At 43.4% G+C, this 14,326-nt stretch overlaps 1 protein-coding gene and 1 long non-coding RNA gene across 3 annotated transcripts in view; one reads left to right on the plus strand and one right to left on the minus strand.

Annotated features, from left to right (window-relative positions):
* GRAP2 (GRB2 related adaptor protein 2) overlaps nucleotides 1–14,326 on the plus strand; it is a 504,271-nt gene that overhangs the window by 75,390 nt on the left and 414,555 nt on the right. The gene's annotated exons all lie outside the window — the stretch shown is intronic.
* LOC137531971 (uncharacterized) overlaps nucleotides 1–14,326 on the minus strand; it is a 46,575-nt gene that overhangs the window by 6,775 nt on the left and 25,474 nt on the right. The window lies entirely within an intron of this gene.

The raw sequence follows: 14,326 nt of genomic DNA on the forward strand, positions 1-14,326 counted from the left end.
CACAATGCAATGAGGTTCACAGACATGGGTTGGATAAAGGAAGCAGGGGTGTATCTAAAGCCCCCACAGCCCCCGCCATTGCGCTCCTGTATGTAATGCAGAGCAGCAGCCACATGTCATATATTACTTGCTCCCAGCAGCATGATAGGTTCTCTTCCATACTCTTCTGTGCAGGTGCAGGTCCAGGTAGCCAACCACCTTGTGGTTCCAGTCTCTGCATGTCACGTGATCCCGGGGTGGAAGCCACATTGTGAACTGCACTGCAATGGATTGAAGAGGACCTTTCATGCTGCTGGGGGCAGATGATATATAACACTCCACTGCTGATTTTGCTCTGCACTACATACAGGAGTGGTCTTCCTGTGGAGCTCGGCTAGGTACTTGGGGGAGCGGCTGGCATAGCTATGCAGTTGGGGTGCAGCCTCTGAAAGGGAGGATGAGATCCAACCCAGGTGCAGCTTCAGCTTTGTCACTGATTCCTGGACATTGGTCTCCAGAATATGCTGATACTGAGTGGAATCCATGCATTCCTCAACTCTGACAAGATTCCCAGTCCCTGCACTGGCCACACAGCCCCACAGCATGATGGGACCACCACCATATTTTACTGTTGGTAGCAGTCAGTGTGCGTTGATTGGTTATGTGACACCCCCCCTACAGCCCACAGCCTGATTGGCCCACACTATACTGCAGCTCCCACCTCCCACAATTAACATAATTGGATAATTACACTTGCTACTAGTATATAACAGAAGATGTGCACAGACACTAGCACAGAGGCGCCTAGAGTTGCCATGTGACTATACTGGTAAGTGAAACCTTGCCATTTTTGTATCTTCATCACTACCATGCTCCCTTCCTGCCTTACCATACACTTATGTGTTATTCTAAATCACTCCTTCCCATTACAAACAAGTTAGCCCATCCGCACTGGTTTTATACTTCCCCTGTTATGCTTTTTCCCCCCCTGTCATTTGGCACCCAACCATCTAATTGACCCAGATACTTTAGTACGGTACTTATAACACACCACTTATACGACATTACCTTTTTTCACCCGCAATACCTGTTACGGATTCGCCTATCCATTTGTTTCACATATATTCCACCCTTAGTACCCAGGAATCATTTTCAAGGTTTTTGCAAAAAATAAAATATGTCATTGTTATTTACATTATCTACAAAAATATAAACAATAGTCTGATTGATGGCACTTTTTATGTCTTTGATTTTACAGTTATATACTCCCCCCTGTTATTGCCTGAGGAAGCAGGATTATACCTGTGAAATGCGTTGCATTGTATTCTGGAGTATGTGAATAAATTTGTATGTGTTTGAAAATCAACAGTTTTATGTCTGCTTCAGGGGGGTAAGTCCACCACTGTCTCCCTAGAAATTTTAAAGTTTTCAACAATTTTTATCCTGTTGGCGCCTCTGTTTACCTTATCTGCGATACCTGAGTCCACCCCGGGTGGAGGGGTTCTATACTCTATATCTTCCGATCTACAGAGGGTGACATCTTAATCCTGAGTGGGGACAGGTCTTAATCTCCTCACCTGCCTTTACAGTGGTTGCCTATACGGTGACCCTGGTTTGTGAGTAATAGTATTGACTTACTTTCATTTACCTTTGATTATACATACTACACTATTTCGGGCTCTCGGTTCCTACTTTCTTTAATTTCCTTTCTATAGTGGGATTCCCAAAACTGTATCCCGTACTCCAGTTGTGGCCTCACAAGTGATTTATACAGAGGGAGTAGTATACTAGCATCTAGAGATATTATTTCCCTTTTTATGCATCCCATGCTTTCAAGTGCCTGGTTATCTGATGTCCAATTGGTATGTTTTAAAATTTAAAAAGTATGTTTTATTATCTCTTCAATGACATAGTCTTTCTGTTTCCCAGAGCTAATATATATGAACTATTGACCTTTTTTCACCCCCTACACTCAAAAGCTGTTCTATCATTGGAAAGAGTTGTGTGACTGTAATTCCTCATTGATGCCACGTGCCCATTTATCTGAATTAAATGTTTTTAATCAAAGTAAGGATGTTCTCTCTGTATTCATAAGGGTTTCATTCAAAAGATGAATAGGTTAATTGTATTTCACCATAAATATAACTTGAATTGCATGTGCAAGTGTGTGACTGATGAGATGACATCTGATTGTTCCCTTGGGGGACAGGGGACAATGTGAATGTGCAAACCTGTCTTGTAACGTTCTGAGGGAGAACTGTCAACAGCTCTACGTAAATTAAACAAGAAAGTGTGCTGACAACCAATCAAATGCACAATGACGTATCTGCAAGGCGAATGGCGAAAGCTGAGGATCTAGAAGCAAGAAGTCATTGTTTGTTACTTGCTTAAAAACAAGAAGAGAATCGCGAGCCCAATATGGTGCAGTATTGTCAGGTAAAATGAAGAGTTCAATACAATTTTATGTATATATATACTCACAAACACGGGTTACCAATAGGCAACCACTTTAAATGCAGGTGGGGAGCATTAGGACCTGACCCCACTCAGGTTAAGAAGTCGCTCTCTGTAGATAGTAGATGGGGAGGCACCCCTCCACCCAGGGTGGACTAGAAGATCAGCAAAAACTCGGTATACAGAGGCGCCAGAGTAGAGTAAAACGTTTTAAAAACCGCTTAAAAGGAGAGTCAAGCAATAAGTTTGAGCGCCTCTGTCTGTTGACAGAGGCGCTCAAACTTATTGCTTGACCCACTGAGTTGTGCTCCCATTTTTGCCTGAAGAAGCGGGGTCACGCCCGCGAAACGCGTTGCATTTGTGGAGTTGAATAAATTACTTGACAATTCTATTTTATTGAGACTCAAGTGAGTTTTCTTTTTTTGTAAGAGGGAGGTGAGTCCACCTTAACATCCCCCTCTCCTTTTAAGCGGTTTTTAAAACGTTTTACTCTACTCTGGCACCTCTGTATACCGAGTTTTTGCTGATTGTTTGTTACTTGTACTGCTGATTTACAGATGCCACATTTTTCATTCATATTCATGTCTGCAGCTAATCAATATATAATTTAAAAGAGTCAACCAAATATGGTAGTTAAAGTGGATCTGATGTCAAAATAAACTGATGAGACAACAGTTGTACCTATCCTCTTACTCGTAAAATTGACATTTTAAATATCCCACTCTTTAATTTTACCTCAAAAAAAGAAGAGACTGGCTTAGCAAGCACTTCAGGATAAAAACCGTCACCACTTTATTCACACATGAGTAAGCTTCAACATCACTACTATGCATCTAGCACTTTGTGACAATGCACTCTGATCCTCAGACCATATAGTTCAAACCTCTCCAATATTCAGCATAGTCAAAGCAGATGCAAAGCACATGACATGCAGGGAGCGTAGACTTTTCCAGTGCAGGCTATACTTGCGTGACCCCTGTGGTGACAGATGCGGATCTGGATGGAAGCACCGATGCTCTGGGACACTCCAGGGTGACTGCCCTTACAGCCGTTTCGCCCTAGCTATCCATGGGCCTCATCAGAGGGGCGGTGTCGCGCTATCTGGTCCCGAAAGTGTGTTGGCTCCTCCGGCTCCTATGGCCGGTATCGGCGCATCGTGGGTTGCTAATGTGTCGTGTCGGCGTCTTCCGCCTTTATGGCGTCACGCCGGCACGCTCACCCTTTTCCTACTGCCCACGTCATTCCGCCTTGCGCGTGCACTCCACGGCTGCTAAGCAACCGTTCTGTGCCGGCGTGCGGAAAGAAAGACCTGCGCCTACTGCCATCTTGTGGCCAAGATGCTAACTGCATCTTAAAAAGAGGGAAAAAATGTCCAGAGAGCCTCAGTGCTTCTTTAATTTTATGTTTAAAAACTTAAAGGGTTATTGTTTCTGATCAATGGCGCAGTCTTTCTGTGTCCCAGAGCTAAAATGTATGAAGTATTTACCTTTTTTTCCTCTATTCCCTGCTCTTAGAAGCTGTTGTCTGCCTGGCAAGAGTTTTATGGCAGTAATTCTTTATTAGTGAGGGTAGGCTATAGTCCAACTGGGACCGGAGAGGAACTGTTAAGCAGGAAAAAAACTTGCTGCCAACAGCAAACATGGCTGCATAGCCAATTTAAGCCTTGCTCAGGATCAGGAAAGGCATAATGTTACCATTCCTTTGCGTTTTGTGTTCTTGATTTTCCTAGAAATCACCAGGTGTCCACTGGGGCGAAGCTCAGGTTCAGGTGATAATAATGAAGCAAAAGACTTAGATGTTCGCTTAAGAAGAGGGAAGTCTTTGGATCCTATGGAACCTTCCTGGTCCACTCTACTTTAGCCCCAAAAATATAAAACACTCAAAAAGTTTAAAAGAAAAGAGGAATTTACCTCAAGATGAAACACAGTTAAGGTAAAAAAAGGTCAGGCCAGTGAACAGTGCCTCAAAATAAGTATTGCAGGGATTAGAACCATAGGTGGTGCTACATTAAGGCACGCTGGGACACCAGCCTCCAATGGGTGCCCCCCTGAGTGCCCCCCCACCCCCGCTCAGTAACATACAGTTAACTGTTTCCAGGCTCCAGCAGCATACAGTGAACTGGATAGAGTCTGTAAAAAACTCTCCATGTCAGCCTGAGTCTATGTAAGTGTTAAGTAAATCAAGAGTCTTATCTATTTGCCATAAATACTGCATGATCCTTGCAAGATCCCTTGTAATTAGTGTATCTGGATGACACTTTGCAATACAAATCTCTCTGCCTCCTTCTGATTATATGTTCTAACATTGTCAGTCAATAGGAATAGAGGCTGAAGAAGGCTTACATGCTGAAAACTTACTGTTTTTCTTTTAAATTATCCAATAAACTAGAGCTTGTATTTTACAGACAGGATGTTTTAAATAAGGATAACAATCCTGATTCAAAACTTCCTGTCTGTAAAATACAAGCTCTAGTCTCCAGCAGTGATTATCTACTATGATAAGGAATTACACACACAGTATTTCTCTCCCTCCTGCCTCTTCCCCCTCCCCTTGCTTGTTGAGTCGTCAGACACAGGCTGGGGGCTGGAATGATTTGTCTGTGATCTGTCCACACAGGAGCAGCTTGCTAGCAAGTAAGGATTAAAGCATGCAAGCCAACTAGTCAAGTACATCTGTAGGTAACTTTTCTTCCGTAATAGCACCATAATTTGGACAATCTGCTCTGCTCAAAAGCCTCTACCTTATATACTCCCGTATACGTCTAATTTTTCAGCACAAAAAATGTGCTGAAAAGTTTCCCCCTCGGCTTATATGCGGGTCAGTGAAGCAGAACGGATGGTGGAACAGGTTTTATGACTGGCAGAGGAGCATAACGATTTTACACTAGTGATCCTGTGCTTGCCAGCTGACTCACTGCTGTGTCCTGCCCCCCATCCCCTGCAACATGGTGTGCAGAGGGCGCTGCTCAAGACTACCTGTGTCCCCTGGCTTGTGGAGCGGAGCGTGCAAGCAACATGTCAGCTGTGTAATGATCAAGTATTCTTCCTGTGGGGCAATCGCTTTTGTCTCATATCTATGATGAAATCTAGTGGAGAATAACTACTGTGGAAGGGGCTATACTGGGGAGAGGGATTATACACGAGTCACTTGCTTTTTCCTGGTTTCTGAGGGAAAAGTGGGTAACTTGGCTTATATGCGGGTCGGCTTATATGCAAGTATATATGGTAGGTTATGTTTATGATGTTTACATTTGGTTCCTATCATTGCTGAACTAGTTAGCCTTCACTTTATCACCTTAGTTAGGCAAACAAATAACTAAAGCTCACCCTACAAATGTTGAATTTGGTCACCCAAATGGGCTCCACCAGCCAGTCATCGTGCCCCCTTTGGACCCCCCCAATTTTGAAGCTGGGGCCGCCACTGCTTAGAGCACCATAAAATAAGTTCTTGACATAAGTTTATTGTAACTTTTAACCTGTTTTTTAAGTGTTTTATATTTTTGGGTTGCCTCCTTCCCTCCCGATTTATAATGAGGCAGGATTGAGAGACGGACATTGCTGTTGTATAGTTTCAATATATCCCTGCATGTGTATGTCTGCGCATAAGAGAGGAAGACAGGCATATAATAAAATCCCCAGAACACTAATCCCTTCAGACGCAGGATTTCTGAAACGTTATTATACATCAGGGGAAATGAAGCATAGAAAGTCACTTATAAAGTAAAAAGTAACTGGGAAGCAAAGAGAAAATTGAAATGCTATTAAATTGAAAGAAAAAGAGAGAGAGAGAGAGAGAGAGAGAGAGATAGGGGGATGGAAAATCACTTCTTGGCATCCACGGGCAACAAGTAAAAGTTTGAGGTCAAAAGGAAGTCACGGCAAAAGTAAAATATCTAAAATGTCGTCCATCCTTAGGGAGAGGCATAATGGAATCGCAGCCTTCAAACCTGAAAACACGCAACAAGTAAACCTGAGGATGAACGTTGCTGCATCATCCACGACGGCCAATTTATTAGATTAAAAGAAAACTCAGCAGAAAGGTGGCCATACACAATGGACCAAATTCTCTAAACTTTGCCCATTTGCAGCCAACTTATGGTAATTTTTCCATTACTTGCACAAATTACATAGCACTTGTAGAGCGACTAGCATGACCTGAGTTACCTGTCTAATGCTTGTTTTGCTAAGGTAATGCATGCTACGCTTATGCTACTTGATTGCTCAGCCTTTTCAGTAATGTCACAGCCTAGGTTGTTTAGCAATGCATACCCCCCCCCAGCTTGTATTATTTTCACTGGCTTTAGAATTCTCAGAAATGGGCGCCTGATATAGATGAAAAAAAGCCAGATTCAGCTACAAAAAGGCACCTGGTATAGTCAAGATGCCAAATTTGGCTACAAAAGGTGCCTGGTGTAGCCGAGATACCAAAGTCAGCTACAAAAGGTGCCTGGTGTGGCTGAGATGCCGAATTCAGCTAAAAGGGCACATGGTGTAGCCGAGATACCAAAGTCAGCTGGTTTAGTTAAAAAGTTAGTTTTAGTTTACAAAAAAAGATGCTGTTATAGCTGACATTTGTTGGGTTATAAAAGGGTGGTGTTATAGCCAAAATGTGTTGGGCAATGAAAGGACACTGGATAAAGTCAAGAAAAGTGATATAGCCAAGAAAAGTGATTACTATGATTTAACTTCACCCTACTGTCACACAAAACCCTCCCCTGGTGGGGTCTAAACCTAAGACTCCCCCCCCCCCCAGTGGTGCCTAACCCTAAGACCCTCCCTGGTAGTGCCTAGCCCTAAGATCACTCTAGTGGTGCCTTACCCTAAGCCCCCCCAGTGGTGCCTAACCCTAAACTCACCCCCCCCCCCCCCGGTGGTCCCTAACTCTAAGCTTGTGATGCCTAATCCTAACTCCTCCAGTGTTGCCTAACCTTAATCCCCCATGGTGGTGCAGGGGCAAACGCAGGATTTTTAAGGGGGGGGTTCCTGAAAGGTCCAGAAGCACGTATGTCCCCGAGTGCTTCCGAATACAGGTGGCTCCATACTGCCCATACACAAAAGTGCGCTGGCGTATTACGGAGCTGCCTATCTTTGGAAGTACTCAAGGACACGAGTGTTTCTGAGGGCTTCTGGTAGCAGCAAATGTGAACTGGGGACAGCGCTGGAACAACTCCCCAAGAGTAGTGTTGGGCGAACAGTGTTCGCCACTGTTCGGGTTCTGCAGAACATCACCCTGTTCGGGTGATGTTCGGGTTCGGCTGAACACCTGATGGTGTTCGGCCAAACTGTTCGGCAATATGGCCAAACTAAGAGCGCATGGCCGAACGTTCCCCGAACGTTCGGCTAGCGCTGTGATTGGCCGAACGGGTCACGTGTAGTGTTGGGCGAACATCTAGATGTTCGGGTTCGGGCCGAACATGGCCGCGATGTTCGGGTGTTCGAGCCGAACTCCGAACATAATGGAAGTCAATGGGGACCCGAACTTTTGTGCTTTGTAAAGCCTTCTTACATGCTACATACCCCAAATTTACAGGGTATGTGCACCTTGGGAGTGGGTACAAGAGGGAAAAAAATTTAGCAAAAAGAGCTTATAGTTTTTGAGAAAATCGATTTTAAAGTTTCAAAGGGAAAACTGTCTTTTAAATGCGGGAAATGTCTGTTTTCTTTGCACAGGTAACATGCTTTTTGTCGGCATGCAGTCATAAATGTAATACATATAAGAGGTTCCAGGAAAAGGGACCGGTAACGCTAACCCAGCAGCAGCACACGTGATGGAACAGGAGGAGGGTGGCGCAGGAGGAGAAGGCCACGCTTTGAGACACAACAACCCAGGCCTTGCATGAGGACAAGAAGCGTGCGGATAGCAATTTGCATTTTGTCGCCATGCAGTCATAAATGTAATACAGATGAGAGGTTCAATAAACAGGGACCGGAAACGCTAACCCATCACAGATTTTCTTTGTTCATGTTACTTGGTTGGGGTCCGGGAGTGTTGCGTAGTCGTTTCCAATCCAGGATTGATTCATTTTAATTTGAGTCAGACGGTCTGCATTTTCTGTGGAGAGGCGGATACGCCGATCTGTGACGATGCCTCCGGCAGCACTGAAACAGCGTTCCGACATAACGCTGGCTGCCGGGCAAGCCAGCACCTCTATTGCGTACATTGCCAGTTTGTGCCAGGTGTCTAGCTTCGATACCCAATTGTTGAAGGGTGCAGATGGATTGTTCAACACAGCTATGCCATCTGACATGTAGTCCTTGACCATCTTCTCCAGGCGATCGGTGTTGAAGGTGGATCTGCACGCTTGCTGTTCTGTGTGCTGCTGCATGGGTGTCAGAAAATGTTCCCACTCCAAGGACACTGCCGATACCATTCCCTTTTGGGCACTACCTGCGGCTTGTGTTGTTTGCTGCCCTCCTGGTCGTCCTGGGTTTGCGGAAGTCAGTCTGTCGGCGAACAACTGGCTAGAGGAGGGGGAGGATGTCAATCTCCTCTTTAAAGTCTCCACAAGGGCCTGCTGGTATTCTTCCATTTTGACCTGTCGGACTCTTTCTTCAAGCAGTTTTGGAACATTGTGTTTGTACCGTGGATCCAGAAGGGTATAAACCCAGTAATTGGTGTTGTCCAGAATGCGCACAATGTGTGGGTCGCGTTCAATGCAGTCCTAGGCCGAAGAGGTCATAGCCTAGGGTCACAAAAACCTGTTGATTTGGGCTATTTCAATGGTAGTGATGGTGACGTACATAAATCTCAGCCATGGCCGTTAGCAACGTCTGAATTTCACGAAATGTCTCATGCAGGTAGAAGGCATATTGTTAGACTTGGATTCCAAAGATGGGGTCCCTACATCTCTGCAAACCAGAGTTACAGGGGTCCAAAATTGGTAAAATCCCCCATAGGCTTTCATTGGGCCTCCTATTTACAGTTCCAAAATCTCACATATTTTCAAAGGGCAATTGATCAGCAGTGGCAAATTTTCTAGCATTGTAGGGACCCTTAAGGGGCAACATGACTGGTGAGTTTCGGGCCCCTAGGCCAAAGAGGTCATAGCCTAGGGTCACAAAAACCTGTTTATTTGGGTTATTTCAATGGTAGTGATGGTGACGTACATAAATCTCAGCCATGGCGGTTAGCAACGTCTGAATTTCACGAAATGTCTCATGCAGGTAGAAGACATATTGTTAGACTTGGATTCCAAAGATGGGGTCCCTACATCTCTGCAAACCAGAGTTACAGGGGTCCAAAATTGGTAAAATCCCCCATAGGATTTCATTGCCTCCCTATTTCACTTTCCAAAATCTCACATCTTTTCAAAGGGCAATGGCTAAGCAGTACCAAATTTTCTAGCATTGTAGGGACCCTTAGGGGGAACATGACTGGTGAGTTTCGGGCCACTAGGCCAAAGAGGTCATAGCCTAGGGTCACAAAAACCTGTTTATTTGGGCTATTTCAATGGTAGTGATGGTGACGTACATAAATCTCAGCTATGGCCGTTAGCAACGTCTGAATTTCACGAAATGTCTCATGCAGGTAGAAGACATATTGTTAGACTTGGATTCCAAAGATGGGGTCCCTACATCTCTGCAAACCAGAGTTACAGGGGTCCAAAATTGGTAAAATCCCCCATAGACTTTCATTGCCTCCCTATTTTTTTCCTCTTGTACCCACTCCCAAGGTGCACATACCCTGCAAATTTGGGGTATGTAGCATGTCAGGAAGCTTTACAAAGCACGAAAGTTCGGGTCCCCATTGACTTCCATTATGTTCGGAGTTCGGGTCGAACACCCGAACATCGCGGCGATGTTCGGCGAACGTTCGCGAACCCGAACATCTAGGTGTTCGCCCAACACTACCCAAGAGAGGAACAGGAGATAGACTTAGTTTGGACAATTCAGTGGAATATGCTACATAGTGTCACATAGCGCAAGCGATACCCATATGATGCAGGGATATATGCATCTGCGGAAGATGGCGGCGCTATATAAATACTAAATAATAATATTTTGCCTCACCAGGATTGCACTTTTATTTAGCTTTCCTGTATGACAAGAAGACACAGCCAGCCAGCTCTAGGGGAAGAGGGAAACAAAGGTGAATGAGGGAGGCTGGTGCACACCAAGAGTGCTTCTGAGCGGTTTTCAAATCAACAGTGATTTGAAAAGCGCTTGGCTAATGTTACCCTATGTGGGTGTTCCCACAGCAGCGTTGTGATTTTTTCAAAATCGCACGTATACTGCATGTAGCATGTTTTTGAGCAATTAATTCAAAAATCGCTCTAAAAATCACTTCACAAAATCACACTCACAAATTGCTAGCGATTGCTATTGTCATTTTGGCGTTGCACTAGCCCAGAGAGAGGAGTGGAGAAATTGAGAATAGCCTGAGATGGAGCAGAGAACTTATCTGTATTGCAGTCCCACATCAGACAGGCTACTTGCCTGTAATCGGACTCCTATCCCTGTCAGTCTCTCACACAAGTCAGAAAGAAGCCCTCCTGGAGTCTAGGGACTGTCAAAAACTTTTCAGCTTGTTAAACACCTTACCCACACATGCAGTCATTATAACAATGGGGAGAGACCAGACAGATGTTTGCCCACAGACCCTGAGTCCAGGCAAGCTCTGCATCATGCTGTGCATATTTACCAGCTTGCCTGCACTCTAATTGCATCATGTCTGACACTTCTGTGCTGTGGAGAGTCCAGGACTCCATAATCAACATTCTCTCACTGCAGGCTGCATCTTCTTGTGAGGGAAGCTGGGCTGCCTCTCTCATTCTATTAGCTGGAGGGAAGCACCAGAAGTAAGAAGGGAGGGAGAATGAGGCTGTTTATATTATGCGGGCTTCCCTGGCTGAATACACAGCTCAGTGCAGGGGGGAGGTTCCAGACACCCGGAATAGCCCCCTCAGTTCCCCAGTGTGGTGCTCAATCTTCACCGCATTTCATGTCATGCATATATGTTATTTTGAACTAATGTAACCAAAATAACCGATTTAACCAAATTAACTGTTATAACCTAATTTAGTCACCTGCTGATATAACCGTAGTTGTAGCCGCATTTACACAGCCTGAAAAAATCTTGGCTATATTTAGCACCCTTTTATAGCCAAAAAATCCTCGGTTATATCCAATGCCCTTTTGTAGCTAAATCCTAAATCTTGGCTATAAAAGGTTGCCCTCTTGTAGCTGAATCAAAAATTTTGGCTCCTTTTTCACCACCTTGTAGCTGAGATTTGCAGAAAATAACATTGAAGTCTATGGAGGCACCATTTTTACACGGATGGCTCAGGCGTCCTTTTCAACTGATACCATATTTGCCCATTGTAAAATCATTCCTCTCTTTGATTTACATTCTTAAATGTATCAAAGGTGGTGACATCTATAGTCCTGTCTCGTCGTCTCTGTGGAATGTTTTGTTATTGAGAGTTCTATGTACCGAGGGAGATGCTGCTTGCTTGGCAGTTGGAAACAGATGTTATTTCCCACAATGCAATGAGGTTCACAGACAGGAAACTGTCAGGACCATGGTCATGACATCACACTGTGGGAGGGGTTTCACCACAATATCAGCCCTACAGACGTCCCTGATGATCTATTTGAGAAAAGGTAAAGATTTCTCATGGGAAAGGAGGCATCAGCTACTGATTGGGATGAAGTCTATTCCTAGGTAACAGTTCCTCTTTAAGCAGTAATCATGCTATGCTTGGCACGGGTATGTTGTTGCTAAGCCTGGTTTTCCGAATCCTGAGAGAAAGCAGCAGAAATGAGTCACAGTGCAGCGTTACAGCGGCTATGTGCACTCATTGTGATGTGCGATGCTATGACATAAAGCCAATATTTCAATAAGTGTTTGGGTTCATTGAGTCGTTCCTCTGCTGAGCAATAGAGGAAGGGGGGGGGGGGTCTATTGATGAGCATATGTGTCCACAGGGGGGCAGTACGTGACCCCTTGCCAACCCCACTTTTGCAAAGCCTGCTGTGAACTATCATACAAACAATATAAAATAATCATTCTATCTACAATTAAAGAGGAACTGTAGTGAAAATAACATAATTCAATTGCTTTTGCTTTTACAATATTTAGATAGATGATAGATAGATAGATAGATAGATAGATGATAGATAGATAGATAGATGATAGATAGATAGATAGATAGATAGATAGATAGATAGATAGATAGATAGATGATAGATAGATAGATAGATAGATAGATAGATAGATAGATAGATAGATAGTTGATAGATAGATAGATGATAGATGATAGATAGATAGATAGATAGATAGATAGATAGATAGATAGATAGATAGATGATAGATAGATAGATAGATAGATAGATAGATAGATAGATAGATAGATGATAGATAGATAGATAGATAGATAGATAGATAGATAGATAGATAGTTGATAGATAGATAGATAGATAGATAGATAGATGATAGATAGATAGATAGATAGTTGATAGATAGATAGATGATAGATAGATAGATAGATAGATAGATGATAGATAGATAGATAGATAGATAGATAGATAGATAGATGATAGATAGATAGATAGATAGATGATAGATAGATAGATAGATAGATAGATAGATAGATAGTTGATAGATAGATAGATAGATAGAGAGATAGATAGATAGATAGATAGATGATAGATAGATATAGATAGATAGATAGATATAGATAGATAGATAGATAGATGATAGATAGATAGATATAGATAGATAGATAGATAGATAGATAATACATAGATATAGATAGATAGATAGATAGATAGATAGATAGATGATAGATAGATAGATAGATAGATAGATAGATAGATAGATAGATAGATAGTTGATAGATAGATAGATGATAGATAGATAGATAGATAGATAGATAGATAGATAGATAGATAGATAGAGTCAGTCATTGTTTGCCCATTGTAAAATCTTGTGGTGGCCACACTTGATTTGGGTGGGGGAGTCATGGTGGACACCTCGGAGGACGGAAGATGATCTATTTATTTCCCTGAGTATCTGACTTGGGGTGAAATATAATTACTGTATATTCTGGTGTATAAGACTACTTTTTAACCCTTGAAACTCTTCCGAAAAGTCAGGGGTCGTCTTATACGCCGGGTGTCATTAATGCCGGGTGATACGCCCTATCCTGTTACCGCCTCTCAGATCTCGCTGCTGAGGACTGTAGTGAAGCGGCGCAGGCGCACATGTGCGAGATCTGAGAGTCAGAGAAGGAGGTAACTAGGATGCAAGGGCGGGGCCAGAAGAGTGAAAGGCGTGTTTTATGGGCACAGCGATATCTATTCTTCCATACCGCTCTGATAGACAAGGAGAAATGACCAATCCACTTAGGGAGAGTTGACCAATCCAACCAGTCAATCACCTATATACTGTTATATACTGGGTACCAAATAAAGTACAGCACCAGTATCTGTTCATACATAGCACCAGTATACGATTTTTTTTAAATGTTTATTTGGTGTGCATTGGAAGAAGGGTAGTCTTATACGGTGAGTATATCGCAGACTCTATATTTTAACAGGAAAAGTTAGGGGGTCGTCTTACACACCCAGTCGTCTTATACGCCGTAATATACGGTATAATACTTCTGGTCATATTGGAGTTGGTCAATAAAATGCAAATAAGTCCTTTCATGCCAACTTCATGTGCAGCTTAGAATCAGGCCAATCAAAAACAAAGGAAATGTGCCTGTGTTATGAATCATGTTATGTCATCTCCTGCCTGCTGGTGGTGGTATTGAGTTGGACTGCCTTGGACTTCCACTACCCACCAGCAAGTGGCTTGTCAGTACTTGCAGTTCTTTGTCCGGCCTGCAGAGGCCTCTAATGGAACTCTGATCACTCACCACCAGCTGCTTCCTGTTACATGGACTATA

The sequence above is a fragment of the Hyperolius riggenbachi genome, chromosome 9, assembly GCF_040937935.1.
Source record: "Hyperolius riggenbachi isolate aHypRig1 chromosome 9, aHypRig1.pri, whole genome shotgun sequence".
NCBI lineage: Eukaryota > Metazoa > Chordata > Amphibia > Anura > Hyperoliidae > Hyperolius > Hyperolius riggenbachi.